We start from the raw sequence: 12,722 nt of genomic DNA, 5'->3' as shown, positions 1-12,722 counted from the left end.
CAACATTCAAGACATGAGAAGCTGCATCAATACAAAGGAGGATTTTCACATGCTGTAGGTCAAGAATGAACTGGGTGCTCCCCTGGCACCCCCAGATGACCCCCTCGAGGTGCAGGCAGGAGCAGCCAGCCTGGCACAGGCAGCAGGAGGGAGAGATGTGAGTTACCCTGGTACTGGCACTGTGGCCAAACTCCCCTCCCTTTAGGTTGAAGTGCACAGGTGTTTCTCTCTGGGAAAGCTGGCTGGGTTCTGGAGGGTGAGGGCTGGTGTGAAGGTGCCCATAGAAGGGGTGGGAGGCAGCTCAGCAGACCAAAGTGTGGGTGCCAGGGAAGAGCTCTGGCTTGGAGAGTCACTGACACCTCGGCATGGAGGCAGCTCAGGGAGAAAGAAGAAAAAAAGTTAGATTGCCCTAAACAAAATGAGGAAAATAACTAATATTTTTTTCAGCAAAACCCCAAAGAAAGCAATCCCATAGCTTGAACAAACAGCGACACTGGCCACCCCTGCCAGCTGCATCGCGGAGCTCGCCATCCATCTGCTCAGAAAGCTTTGCTCTCCCTGCCGTGTTCTTGGTGTCCTTGAGAGCCAGATGGGCTGGCTGCCGCTGACAGAGCTCCTGCAGGCTGGGAGCGTAAGCGGCCACAGGCGCTCGGTCGGCGGCAGCACGGGATGTGGGAGCAGAACACGGGATGCGGGGGCTGAGCCTGGGAAGTGCGTGACACGCAGAGGAAGGTGCGTTCCTTCCTCCGCCACAGGCGAGCGCTCTGCTGCCAGAGCCGTCTCCTGCCTGCGGCTCGGATTTTGGCAGCTCCTCAGAAGAAACACGGGGCTCTTCACGTGTGATGGGCACTTGGGCTGTCAAAGTCATGGGAGCTGTGCGTTTGCTGCTCCAAAAGCAGCTGGTGCTCGAAGCTGGGCAGGCACTGGTGATCACCCTGGTGTTTGCTGGCGCGGGGGAGTCTCCCCGAAGCCCCCTCTGGGGCTGAGCAGTGCCCTGACACCAGAGTCACTGCCGGATGGTTTGGGAGGCAGGAGGAAGCACCAGCCGAACCATTTCTGCTTGCAAAGCACTTCGTTCCTTTGTCCTGGGTCTATCCCTGAAGCAACACCTGGACTACAAATCATCCCAGGGGCGTGGGCAGGGACCCAGGCAGCGGGAGCAGGCGAGGAGCTGACAGGAAAGTCAGGGGAGACTGGAAACCCACTCTGATCCCAGTGGCCTTTCCTCTCCCTCTCCTTATTTGTCTCTGAAGGGGATTTTCAAACCCTTCAAGATGGCCTCAAGTGGTTTCCAAGGCGACGGTGCTAGAGTCATCACTGCCATGGAAACCCTCTCTTTGGCATCATGTAAATATTTCCCTTGAAGGAGGCTGGATGAGTGGGCGATGCACTATTTTCTAGCACTCCCTGGCTGCAACAGGACAACCTCCAGGAGATGGGAGGGAGCTTGGGAGGTTAAAATTAGCTTGCCATGCCAGCTGGCAATGGAAAGAGGTGATTGCTGATGTTTCAGCCCAAAACCTGGGGTTATTTGTGTCAGCAGGATCCAAATGAAAAAGACTTACTCTGCAGGGAGACAAAAATGGGAAAAATAAAAAGCGGGGGAGGAAGTAAGGTTGAAAACTTGTGCTTTTTTGCCATTCTTCAGAAAAACTTCTGAAAGTTTTCCCTTTGATCCCAATCCCACGTCCTCATGGGTCAGTGCAGGCAGATGGGGGTCTTGGAGTACACCCTCGCCTGGTGAGCTGTGGACTCCCTGCAGGGCCAGTGGTTCTGCCGTGGGCTGCAGCCCAGCAGCCCCTCCAGCCCTGCCCACCCTGGGTGCCCTGGCTGGGCTCTGCTCAGCCCTGGGGCACAGCTCTGGAGAGGCTGCTGGCATTGCCAGCGCTCTGCACAGCCGGGACACCGCCCCAGCGCGTGGCAGTCCCGCTGTCACCCACCCTGCCAGCTCTCAGCAGCCACCAGCCAGGGTGGATTTCTGAGCTGCCCTGGGAGCTCCCAGAGTGGAGGAGCCGGTGTTTTCATAAACAGAGACGTCTGCCTTCATGGCTGGGGCCGAGCTGTGAGCAGGGGGTGCCAGCAGCGCGCTGGGAGCTGCGCGTGGCTCCGCAGAGGCCGTCTGTGCCCAGGCTGGAGTAAACACCTCCTGTCCCCGAGCAGATGGCTCCTCTCACATCCACGCTCCAGGCAGATACCAAAGGGCTTTCCTGACAAATAAAGCAGGCCTGGAGTGCTTCTGGCTTTCCTGCAAGAAGGGGATGCTCCCTCTTTGTTGGACTGCCCAGGCTATTTTTAGACCTGCATAGCAACCAGAGGATGGGGAGACACCGTGTCCCCCTGCCACTCTCTCACCTGCTGGCTGCTGGCCTTTGGCAGGGCTGGGGATGAGTGCAGGCTTCTGGCTGGACTGGAGGATAGGGGTTCCAACTGGTGACCCCCCAGCACCACCCCAAAAAGTCAGAGAGCTGCTCCAAAACCCACTTGCTATCCCCACTCCGGAAGGTGCTGCCAAGGAAATCTGGAGACCAGCAAGGTCAGACCCCAGCACCTGTTTTCCTCTTTCTCCCTTTAGGAAAAAAACCCACCCTAAATCCAGAGCAAACAATTAAAATGTTCCAGCTGCTGGCTCAGAGCAGCAATCCCAGATAAAACCCCAAGGATCTGCCAGCTAAAAATAGCCTTAGCCCCATAAATTAAACAAAAGCTTTTTGCTGGGCTCTTGGAAAGCCAGTTCCAGTGCAGTTTTCTCTATGTAAGGTATAACTCTAACAGTATTTGTTATTATTAGCCCTACCTCCCCCGTGTCACCGACCTTCCCAGCACCATTGTTTAGGAACAGGAATTTTACAGAGCCAGACTTCTTCCTCCTGGCAGCTCCTCTGCTGGAGTGGGATCCCATCTCAGCCACTTTCCTGCCATTTTGTATTAGTTTAAACCTTTTATCCCTTATTTGATACTAAGACATCCTATGTTTTGTAGGGCCATCCTCATTTAAGGCCTGGTCTCAGACATCTGCTTAATTTTTATCCCTATCAGCTGTCCTGGGAGCTGTGGACCCTTAAATGAATTCTTGCTTGGAATGCAAAGGCATTGGGCAGCCCTTGGCGGATACTGTGCAAGCCAACATGCATGTAGGGGCTTGTCTCAACTCCTTTCTGTCACCAAGCCTATTAACAATATTTTCTCATATTATATTTTATACAGATGTGATGTTAGACAGCCAATGACTTACAGCTCTCTGAGAGTTTTCTCCTCCAGCCCTTTAAAGAGCTTCCAGCATCCCAATGCCTTGAGCACACGTGGCCAGCTCACGAGGATGAGTTCTCTCCACTCCCCCTCCAATGCTTTTTCCCAGCACTCCATGCTGGGTGTGAGGAGCACATCCATCACCTGCCTTCCTATCCCAGATATTTAGGCTTTGTTGCTTTTTCCATGGGCTTTTGCAAAAGTATTTCAGCTGCATCCCAAAGGCACTGAGATGCCTTGCTCCATCCTGGTGCTGGGCTTCGATATTTTTGCTGCACTTGCCAGCAGTTCTATGGCTGAGTAATCCAGCCCACATCTCCAAGAGGTGTGAGCAGGGTTGGCAGCTCAGAAAATCCACACTGCCTTTTCCAAAAGCGCTGAAAAGCACCATCTCCTTGCTGAGTTTTGCTCAGCTTTCCACCCCTGCTGAGTCCCAGCAGCAGCAGGACTGGCTCTTCTGAAACCACCCAGCAAAGCTTCTCCTTGCTCAGCTGTGTGCCAGCGAGTTTCCACAGGTGCCACCCACTTGTCTTGTCCTATGTCATCATAGACCCCAAATGTTTTGGCTCTCTGCAATGTTTTTTAGGCTGACAGACCTTTCTGGGCAGGGTGTGAGGAAAAGGACACCTCTCCTGGTTCCTGCCCAAGCACTGGGGACAGCCTGAGTGCTCTGCACCTGCATCCGCTCCACCCTCAGGACCATGCAAGGGTGTGCAGGAGGAAGGGTGATGTTCCCATCCCACCATGGCCTTGGGTTTGTAACTGTGTTTGTAAACATGCCTCTACCTGCCCCCTCAGCGGGGCACAAAAAAACTCTCAACATGCTATTTTAAGTGAACTCAAACCAGAAAAAAAAAAAAAAAAAAAAAAAAAAAAAAAAAAAAAAAAAAAGAAAAAAGAAGTCAACTCAGAGGCTGTCATGTCTATATTTAGTTGGAACTTTTCTGTCCAGGATTCAGACTCTATTTGGAAACCCTGTGCCTTGGCATGCAGCCAAGCATCTCAGTTTTATACAGTAATCCCTCAGCATATGGCAAACGTTTCTCTTCTCCGGGTGACTGTGGCAGCGGCAGCCTGGCATGGAGGGGTTTAAGCTGAACCCCAGATAAGCTGTCTGGCTGAGGATTCACATTGTAGACCCAGAAAGTCTTTTAATAGCAACATCCTATAGCAACATCCTTTTGGAAAAAAAAAAAAAATCACTCAGGGTACCCCCTACCCCCAGACCCAGGGCCAGGAGGTCATTTTTGGGGTGCAGGCCTTAGAACATTTCTACTGGCTGCTGGTCTGGGGTGATGGGGATGAAGATGTGGGACGTGCCAAATCACATCCCCAGGTCTCCTCGGCTGGTTCAGCTGTCAAGGTGGGTAACAGCTTCTGGCTTATTTTGCCTCTCTCTCCACTGAAAATGCAATAAAATTATTACCCCATTATTCTGAGATTTCACATGCCAAGACTTCTAGGATTGACACAAATGTTACCCAGTACATGGTGTAGTTCCCAGCATGTGTCCTAGATGGTATTTCAGTGTCAACAATTTTGTCCTGACACCTGCAGATGTCTGAGGGATGTTCAGGGAAGCAGCATCTTCGTGAGCCCTGGTCCTCTCCTCTCCTCTCCTCTCCTCTCCTCTCCTCTCCTCTCCTCTCCTCTCCTCTCCTCTCCTCTCCTCTCCTCTCCTCTCCTCTCCTCTCCTCTCCTCTCCTCTCCTCTCCTCTCCTCTCCTCTCCTCTCCTCTCCTCTCCTCTCCTCTCCTCTCCTCTCCTCTCCTCTCCTCTCCTCTCCTCTCCTCTCCTCTCCTCTCCTCTCCTCTCCTCTCCTCTCCTCTCCTCTCCTCTCCTCTCCTCTCCTCTCCTCTCCTCTCCTCTCCTCTCCTCTCCTCTCCTCTCCTCTCCTCTCCTCTCCTCTCCTCTCCTCTCCTCTCCTCTCCTCTCCTCTCCTCCTTTTCAGATGAAACAAGTCTTGTGACAGCATCTCTCATGAAAACTCAAGAAACCTCTCATCAAAGTAACTGAGAGTAAACTTGCAGGTTTCTGCGTGCCACGCACATTTCCCCACTCTGTGGCAGCTGTGAGATAGGGAGAGGCAGAAGCCAGATGAGAAAAGGTGATCACACAGTTATTTATACAGCCCTTCCAAATATTTGAGCCTTGTGACACGCATGATGATGTATAACAGAAATATCTCCTTCAAAAACCTTCCAAGTTAAATCCCACATCCGTATTTTAATTCGGGAGTTCAAGGGATTTAGGGAAGTGTATACTTACAGCGATTCTTATCGCTGGCAGTGAGGAGCTCTCCAGCCATCCCTCACAGGCAGTGCCAGGGCTGGGACAGAGCTGCAGCCCAGCACCACCACTCTGGGGAAGGGGAGCCTGGGTGGGGACAACAGGCTGGACCACCTGTGGGAATAACACAAAGGGGAAGTATCAGAATCTGAGCTATTGATGATCCCGAGATTGTAGAAAGTCTCTGTCTGTCAGCCCCCTGCCAAAGAAGAAGCCATAATTGGTCTGTGCTGGTTTCCAGGTTGTTTATTCTGTTTATCTCTCACATGTTCTGCTGCCCTGCCCAGCTCTGTCCTGCAGGGCAGCGTGTGGGGCTCTGCCCTCAGTGGGATGTGACAAACATTCAATACCAGAAACTCCCTGGGCTGCATTTACAATAACGTGCCAATATCTGTCACCTACGTTGGACAGTGTGTCCCCAGCCTGAACCAACAGAAAAATGCCAACACCACAGTGAAACATGGAGGGCATGAAGAAGGAGAAAAAGGACAAGACACACCCAATTTCCTCCATCTTGTCCCCTTTGGACCCCTAATCTAGAATCCTAAAATTTTACTTTTGTACCCGTGCCACACTTAATTATTACTTATATCAAACACTCAGATCTTATAATTCATCCTGTAAGATTGAAAACTCTTTTCCATGGGCAGAGATCACAGCCAGTGTCTCTGGGGGCTCTGTCCAGGGGGGTTCCTGACCCCTGCCAGGGTCCCAGGGCAGCCAGGGCAGCCAGAGGGATTCCCTGGACTCCCACAGGGAAGGGTCTGTGGGGATGCACAGGATCAGCACCTTTGATTTGGGGACCCCCCTATCCCCAGCATAGGGGACACTCACTGTCCCCTGCAGCCTGGTGCTCCACACTGCTCAACATAATAGGTTTTGTGAGGCAGTTCATTTAATTTTGCTCACTCGGGAGAGGCCAAATCATCTGAGGGAGCGCTGTGAGCTCTGTAGGGCCCAAGGGCTGGGGGTGGCACCAAACATTTCCTGGGCAGGTCTGTCGTGGCAAAGCTCAGTTCACACCCATGTGCCATGCTGGGACCACATGCTCCATCCCAAGGCACCCACCTGCAGGTCCTTTCCCCTGCTTCAGGGACCCCCCCATAGACACCGTGGTGTCTGGACCCCCTTGATCCCACAAGGTATCCCCAGGCCTGGTGGGAAAATCCTCAGAAGAGGCAGCAGAGCACGTTCCTGCACGCCCAAATGTCTGCTGCAGCTGAGCCAAGCTTTACAGAGCGTTTTCAACACCCACCAGCGTGTTCCCTGCAGCCCTGTGATTCACCCATGGCCACTTGACTCAGCTCTACCCTTTCATCGTGCCTGAATGTGGCATTTCCCAGATCACATGGGCTTTTTCTGCTGCAGTTCCACACCTACAGGCCCAGCTGCTCCCTCCCAGGCACGCTCTGCGTGGTGCCCCCTGCTCCAGGAGTGCCACTGCCCGGTGACACGTGCTGCCCTGAGATGACACAGGGGGTTTGTCACAGCAGATTTTATCCCCCCAGTGTCCCCACAATCCTTCTTCCCACAGACAGGGATTTCCTTCTCACAGTTATTGTTCCACGCAGCTGCCTGTGTCCCTTGGGTGCAGCAATGCAGGACAAGAAGGATGGAGATTTGGATAAAGGCTAGTGGAAAAGCTGTTCAGCCTTTCAATTAAGGATTCAGGATCCACGTGCACATTCCCAGGTAAGAGGGGCATCCATGGGAACCAGGCACGTCACCAGAAGTGACCCACAGCTGGATCAACACATCCCAAAAGACACTATGAGTTTCCCAGGAGCTCTGTGCTGTGGTGAGGATTTTTGTTGCAATCCTGATCTGCTCACTCTCATCCTGGGATGTTGGAGCTCGTGGTGCCAAATGCTGCCCCAGCGTGTTTATTAGTGCTGATTGTAAAACCTTGGCAGTAGCACTCACAATCAGGTCTGCAGAAATCCCGTTGGATCCGCTGCCTTCCAGACAGATGGGCCTTATTAAGAGGTGTCACACCACTAACACCATCTGACAGCTCCTGTGCTCCCTCCCCTGCTCTTCTCCTCACACTCTGCGAGCAAGGCAGCAGCCAGAGATGGAGACAGGAGGCAGGATCCCTCTGTACCCACGCCTGCCCCAAGGGCACAGAGCTGGGGCTCTCCTTTGCATGGATTCCTGCACTCTGAATTTGCTCCATGCTCTTCCCTTGCTCCTCCTTTCTCCACGATGGAGGCACCCAGCTGCACCCATGGGTGTGCAGAGAGGTGTCACCCCCAGCACTGGATGCTTGAGGTTGCAGATGATACATCAGTATCTGTACAAGAGGGGGTTTTCCATGTATTTTGTTACATTTGGGATTTTTTTTTTTTTCACTGGGCTGAAAGAACCTGGTGCTCTCTGCCAATGGGTTCTGATGTGGTGGTGGTGTGACAATACCATGCTCTGTTCTTGCATTGTCTCTGTGCTCATCTCAAGTCTAGAGGAGGCCACAAAGTTGGCTGGAGGGATGGAATCCCTTTCCTATAAGGAAATGGTGAGGATTGTTCAGTCTGAGGAAGAGAAGGCTCCAGGGGGACCTTATTGTGATTTTTCAGTACCTAAAGGGTCTCCAAGAGAGCTGGAAAGGGACTTTGGACAAGGACAGGGTTAGGTGATAGGACAAGCCAGAATGGCTTTACCCTGCCAGAGGGCAGGGTTAGACTGGATTTGGGGAAGTAATTCTTCCCTGTGAGGATGGTGAGGCCCTGGCACAGATTGCCAAGGGAAGATATGGATGCCCCCTCCCTGGAAGTGATGCAGGCCAGCTTGGATGGGCTTGGAGCAACCTGCTCTAGTGTGGGGATGAGATGTTGGAACTGGATGACTTTTAAGGTCTCTTCAGACCCCAACAATTCAGCAATTCTGTAATTCTAGAATCAGCTTCTATCACCTTTGGGTCACTTGAGGGGAAATAGGGCAGGGGTGAAATTTAAAGTACCCATGGGTGCTCTGACTCGCCCCATATCACCACTCTCAGTCTCCCAGCTCCCTCCCTGCTGGGTTTCCCAGGCCTGTACTGAGTTCCTGGGCTCAGAGGTAGCCATGGCTCTCAAGGCTCCATGCTCTCAGCATGGAGTCCTCCTCCAGCCTCGGGAAGACGCCGCTTCGCCAAAATCCCTGACTCACAGCATCTTTCCCTGACAGCAGGCTGCTTCTGCAATTGGAGCTGGGCTTGGGCACGAGCCACAGAGCCCTGGAGAGCTGCTGCTGGCACTGCTACGGCTGCTCCCTCCGACTGTGCTGCTGCAACTCTCTTCTGCTTCCTGTCAGCCCCATGGTTTCCCAAATCAGAGTTATTTCACCCTCCAGGAAGCCATCCTGCCTACAAGTCATCCATGCAGGCTGTTCTCCAGGTGCACAGGCAGGGATGGAGTCAGCTGGCAGCCAGCAACCAAATTGTTGTTCCCTCTGTGATGCCCGGCACCCCAAGGCGTGGGAAAAGCCTGCTGGGGTGACACCAAGTCCTTTGGGGAAATCCACAGAAGGGAAAGAGCAAGTGGCTGCCCTGGCCTGTGCTGGCTCAGCTCCCTGCCTGCAGGAGCCCCAGGGGCACCCATGGCACCAGGACTGGCAGCTGGGAAGGGGCCAGTTCGGCCACGTTGGCATCTCCTGGCTCTTCAGTCAGGTCCCTCTCAGGGGACATCCCATGCCTGCAGTGTTTTCTAATTTCCAACCTAATCTACCTCTCTCCAGGCTCACTGAGACTTAATATAACACTGGCAACCACCCATGAGCTCATCCTTCTCCCAGGGAGCAGAGCTGTAGGAGCAGAACTGTACAAAAAATCCTCCTGGAAATTTCTTCTGGTTTTATGGGGTTTTTATCACCTTTCCTGTGGTCACTGAGAAATAACTGGGCAGTAAAGGGCTTTCCAAGCAACTGTTTGTGTTTGGAGCAAGAGCTGGGACCAGGAAAGCCTGGGCTCATTTTAATTTTATCTTGACTGCAGTGCTCATTGCTCTGCAGTTCCCATTTGTAATCACACGTTCAGTAAAATAATCAAGTTATAATTGCTTGGGATTCCTTCTCTCCTACGTCACAGAGCCCAGGAGGGGAAGCAGTGCTACAACTGAGTCAGCAGCCAGCCTTGGCACTGCCTTGGGCCAACATTTCAAGAGAAAATTAACCAGAGTTAAACCAAGAAGAGAGCTGATAAAAATCTCCCAAATCTGCCCAGGTGATGAAAAGACATTTTTGATCTCTCCTTTTCTTGTCATACTGAAAAAAGCATCTTCTTCCCTTTGAGTGCCCCCAAAATAAGGCTGGACCAGTGCCCATCCCTTGCAGGGCAATCCCCTCCGTGTGTCCAGGGTGGGCAGGGGGTGGGCAGGGGAGGTTCAGCCCCTTCTCTGCTGATCCCTGCTGGGCTTGGGCTCTGCCAGGGGCACCAGCGAAGAAGAAGAAATCACTGAGCATCAGAACAAGGAATCATGAGTGACTCAGGTTTAAGAAGAACAATTTTTGCCAGGCAAAATGTAATGGCTTTTTTGGACAGGGATAGAAAACAGGACTGCAGCTCTCATTAACCCATCACTTGCCTTAATCTGGAGAGTGAGGCTTGGACAGACCTGGTCTCGAGGCACTGGGCTTGGCAGGGGTGTTGTGCCAAGGGGCACCTGCAGACACACCTGAGGGGGGGTTTGGTGGGTGGTGGGTCATCCAAGAGAGCCATTGGCAGAGCAGAGAGAATACTGGGAAGCTGGCAGGGAGGCATTACAAATCCCCAGGGTGGCATCCCCATTCTGGCACCTTGTCCTTCCTGCTTCTCCAAGCTGGGCTTTTCCTCCTGCATGTGCAGAGGCAGCGCTCAGAGGCTTCACAGCTCCTGCCAGCACCTGCCTGCTCCATGGTCACTGCCACCCCAGCAAAGGGTCCTGCTCCTCCCTCAGGTGTGGAGCACCGTGGGTTGCACGGGCAGGGCTTTCAGACTTGGATACCAGTGTTATGTAGGTCTCCTCCTCCCAAAGCTGACCCCAGTGTCCCACTAAGGGAATCAATCTGGGGGTGAATCTGCTGCTCGGCCCTTTTAGGGGCTGGGAGTGTGTCGGGACACAGCATACAGATCTGCAGGGGAGACACATCATCACCAGGGCTTGTGCCTAACAGTAATAATTACTTGGTCTTTCTACCCTTTTAATTTACTAATTAATCCCTGGAAGGGATACTTCCTCAGACACAGGGAAAGAATTAAACTCTCTCATCTGGGAGTGCTGAGAATTTCACCAATAGCCCTGGCAGAGCATTAGCAGAGTCAAGGCAGAGCAGAGGAGTCCAGCATCTCACTGGGCCAGCAGCTTCTCATGATTGAGCCAGCCACTCTGCCTGGAAAAAATATTAATTCCCCACTCCTGCAGGGACATTCCAATGGGTGGAAAACCTGTGAGAGCTCCTGGCTGTCTGGAAAGCCCTGGGAGACTGCTGCTGGCTGGAAATGATGGCAGGAGGTAATAATGCATCCTGAGTGTGTTGCTCCTGTGAGGGCTGGGATCAGCCCTGAGATGGGAAAGGCAGCATCTGGTGTGAGTTTTCTTTTGGGAAAAGGGCTCTGTGTCTACCAGCTGAGCCCTTGCAGGAGGAATTTCAGCAGCCCTGGCCAGGTCTCTTCCTGCCCAGCCCAGAGACCACGTGCCCTGGCACCCTGGATCACAACAGCAGCGGTGTCTGGTCAGGAGACTCCTTCATCCTCATCCTCATCCTCCTCTCTCTCACGTGTTTGACAAACTGTTGCCTCCATGCAATATTTGATAATGATAAAACTCATCTATTATGCATTTCCTACCCTGCCTCCCCCATGGTGGCCGGGCTTTCCCTACATCCCACCCCAGCCCTGCACTGTGACCCGAGGCCCCACTTGTCCATCCTCATCCTGGTCCCCAACCCAATCCCCATCCCCGGTATGGAGCAAGGAAGGATGAGGACAGGGCTGGGACACTCAGGGGAGAGGAGATGTCACCTGGCTCAGGGCTGACCCAGGTTACAGCTTCTGAGGGAGGTGGTTGGCATGGATGGGAGCAGGGAGCTCAGGGTCCCTTCCCACTGCTGTGGGATGTAAGACTGCTCTGTGCTCCAGCACAGCCCACCATCAGAGACCAGTTAGCTCTTTGAAGGGATGCTCCTCTTTCCCAGGCACAGACGGCAAGTGCCACCGTCAAAAGTTAATGGTTGAACTCTGACGTCTTTTCCCACCTAAATGATTCCATGATTCTGTCTCCCCTAAAATTGGTGCGGCTCTGGGGACTCCACCATTCTCAGCAACTGAGCCAAGAGCCCCAGCCCATTTCTTTGGGGTCCCAGCCAGAAGAGAGGGAGGGAAGATGGGGATGGGGCTGGAGAGATCCCCCACACAGAGCAGGAACATCATCTAGGACTGAACAGCTATGGCTGTGGAACCTGCTCCTGTTTCTCTCAAGAAAGTTCAATCCCAGCTGTCAGCCCCCTTCTCCTGCTTTTTTTTTTTTTTTTTTTTTGAAGTTGGAGAACTACGTGCATGGATCACGTCTCTAATTAATATAAATATAGCGAAACATAAATAATAGACATGCCTGAAATAGTGTCACTCCCAAGCAGGCAGGCAGACGCGTCATGGAAAGAAAATAAAAATGCTTTTTATCTGTTTTGGCATTTTTTGTTTGTTTGTTTTCAGTGGTTTGTTCTGTTCCTGAGGAAAGAGCAACCTTTGCCAGGGGTGAAACTGTTTGAAAGTGAGAGACTGAGGTGTAGGGGGAGGGAAGGAAGAGTGAAATGGGGACTGGGATGGGGACAGAGATGGGGACAAGGATGGGATGAAGATACGGATGGGGACAGGGATGGGGATGGAAGGAGATTAGGACATGAACGAGAACGAAGATGGGGACGTATGAGGGGATGGGGACAAGGATGGGGTTAGGGCTGGGGATGGAGATAGGCACGGCGACAAGGACGGGGAGCATCGGGGCTGCGGGGCAGTGTGCGTGGCCATCGGGAAGTGGGGAAAACCCTGCCGCTGTGGGGAGGTGGGAATCCATCACAAACGAGTTTTAGCATGGAACACGTCTCCCGCCGCCCCCGCAGCCGGCTGCTCCCGCCCCGGGGCTCCCCGGCGCTGCCCCGGAGCCGGGAAGGGGCGGGGGCGCGGTCGGGGCCGCCGGGCTCTTCCTCCAACTCCTCCTCCTCCTCCTCGTCCTCCTCCCC

This window comes from Lonchura striata, chromosome 10 (genome assembly GCF_046129695.1).
Source record: "Lonchura striata isolate bLonStr1 chromosome 10, bLonStr1.mat, whole genome shotgun sequence".
In the NCBI taxonomy this organism is placed as follows: domain Eukaryota; kingdom Metazoa; phylum Chordata; class Aves; order Passeriformes; family Estrildidae; genus Lonchura; species Lonchura striata.
Note: the sequence above shows the minus strand (reverse complement) of the source record.